The sequence below is a fragment of the Carlito syrichta genome, unplaced genomic scaffold (assembly GCF_000164805.1).
Source record: "Carlito syrichta isolate Samal-C Ts95f unplaced genomic scaffold, Tarsius_syrichta-2.0.1 Scaffold306677, whole genome shotgun sequence".
In the NCBI taxonomy this organism is placed as follows: Eukaryota; Metazoa; Chordata; class Mammalia; order Primates; family Tarsiidae; genus Carlito; species Carlito syrichta.
The window spans coordinates 715,425-717,995 of NW_007250773.1; positions in this window are offsets into that span (position 1 = coordinate 715,425).

The following is a 2,571-nucleotide window of genomic DNA, read 5'->3' on the forward strand; positions in this document are numbered from 1 at the left end:
TGTGTAGGATTAGGAAATATTCTTTACTCTATATGTTACTTCTCTTGCCACAGTTAAAATCTTTTAGATTTTTTATACTGAATGAAATAAAGATGATAGATTGGTCTTTTTCTTTAATATTGGTAAGAATACTGGCCCACTCAGTGGCTCACGCCTGTGGTTCCACATTTTGGGAGGCCAAGGCAGGAGGATTGCTTGAGTCAACAACATAGCCCAAGCAACATAGCAGGACCTAGTCTCTACCAAAAAAAAAAAACAACACAAAAAAATTAGCCTAGCATAGTGGCATGTGCCTGTTGTCTCAACTACTTGGGCGCCTGAGGCAGGAAGATCATCTTAGCCCAGGAGGTCTAGGCTGTGGTAAACTGTGATCTTGCTACTACACTCCAGCCTAGGCGACAGAGTGAGACTCCGACTCAAAATTTAACGAAGGCTGGACTCTGTGGCTCATCCTGTTATCCCAGCACTTTGGGAGGCCAAGGCAAGTGGATTGCTTGAGCCCATGGAATCAAGAATAACCTGGGCAACTTGGTGAGACCTGTCTCTACAATAAATAAAAAATTAGCCAGGCGTGATGGAATGTGCCTGTAGTTCCGGCTACTTGGAAGGCAGAGGTAGAAGGATTGCTGGAGTCCAGCAGGTCGACGCTGGGGTGGCCATGAGTGTGCCACTGCATTCCAGCCTGGGTGACAGAGTGAGACTGGCTCCTTGCATTAAGAATAAGATTTTTCATCCGGGCTCGGTGGCTCAGCCTGTAATCCCACGCCTTTGGGAGGCTGAGGTGAGTGGATTGCCTGAGCCCGCGGGTTCGAGACCCGCCTGGGCAGTGAGACCTCATCTCTACAATAAGTCAAAAATTAGCCGGGCGTGGTAGCGCGCGCCTGTAATTCCGGCTACTCGGAAGGCTGAAGCGGAAGGATCGCCAGAGCCCAGCAGGTCGAGGCTGCAGTGACTGGGAGCGGCCACTGCACTCCAGTCTGGGAGACAGAGTGAGACTCCAACTCAAAAAAAAAAAAAGAATATAACAGATGATCTTGTTTTGGACAGACATCTATGACAATTACATGCTAACACAGCCTCTCGTAACATTGTTAGCTAGGACACCAATGCTGATGAATTCCTAGAACACTTACCTAGTGGGGGAAGCCTATACCACAAGGGGACTGTTCTCCAAAAGATTAATTCCGGTTTTTTTTTTTTTTTTTTTTGGTCCCCCTGTAAATATAGGAGGTATTTTAGGTGCCTTAAACTACCCAAGAAGAAATGGACAGCTTTCCATGGGAAGTTAGGAAAAGTTTTATAAACGAAGTGATGTTTGAGCTCCCTAGATGTTTCCTGTTCAGAATACTGATTTGTTTGGAATTATGAACAACTACATTGCTCAGTCTAAATTCTTCATATGCAAGTTTTGGTTTCTTCCTTTTAACTATCCAGCAAGGTGCATCGAATTCTCAAAATAGAGTTGCTGCTGTTGCATGAAAATCACCCAGTCATTTGACTTTTCAACTTCCTGAAATCTCCTGTGGTTTCAGTATCTATTTACTGGTTAGAACAATGGATTCACCACTGGGCAAAGGAAAATGTGGCCTCCGTACAACTGAGAAGCTCAGTGGGAGTTAGATGGGTGATTAAACTTTAGTGCCTTTATCTGTAGTTGAGGTAATGTCTTAGATGACTTCACAAATGTGGAAACTAATTGGTCATTGCTTGTGAAGTTTTGTATTATTTTCTAAGGACTAGATTATAGATGTTTATGGAGTATTTAATAAATGCTAAATGGACCAACTCTCCATCCATTTTGTATGAGTTACAGTTTATTTACTTATTTATATTTTTGAGTTGGTATCTCACTCTGTCACCCAGGCTGAAGTGCAGTGGCATGATCACAGCAATCACGACTCACGGCAGACTGGACCTCCTGGACTCAGGCGATCCTTCCACCTCAGCCTCTCATGTAGCTGTGTTTATAGGTGTGCGCCACCACACTTGGCTAATTTTTTGATTTTTTTTTGTAGAGACGAAGTTTCACTATGCTCTCAATATTTCTCTATGCTCAGTGTGGTCTCAAACTCCTGGGCTCAAGCAGTCTTCTAGCCTTGACCTCCCAAATTGCTGAGATACAGGCCTGAGTCACCAATCCTGGCCAAGCATTTGTTTGTTTGTTTGTTTTGTCATTTTGATAATAACTGTAGATACAATATTTTTTAGAACATTAAATCAGATCATGTTGTTACTATTTCTGTTTTTTAGAAAAATTGCTAATGGCTTTTCGTTTATAAAGTGGTAATCTAAATTCCTTTTGGCCTCTAAATCTTAGCCAACGTTCTTGTCAGCCTTTGGTTTCATCTCAAACCACTGTTCCCATCATATTTGATACTCTAACCCCAGATACCTTTTCTCCTCCTGTTCTTGAAAATGTGGCTGCATCCTGGTTTTTATTCTCTAAGCCTGTAATGCTCTTACCTTTGCCCCATGTTTGCGTGTGACTACTGGTTGCTACTGCTTGTCTTTCTGGCCATGCATGGGAAGGCCTTCTCTAACCTCCAGTTCTAACGCAGTGCCTTGTCACAT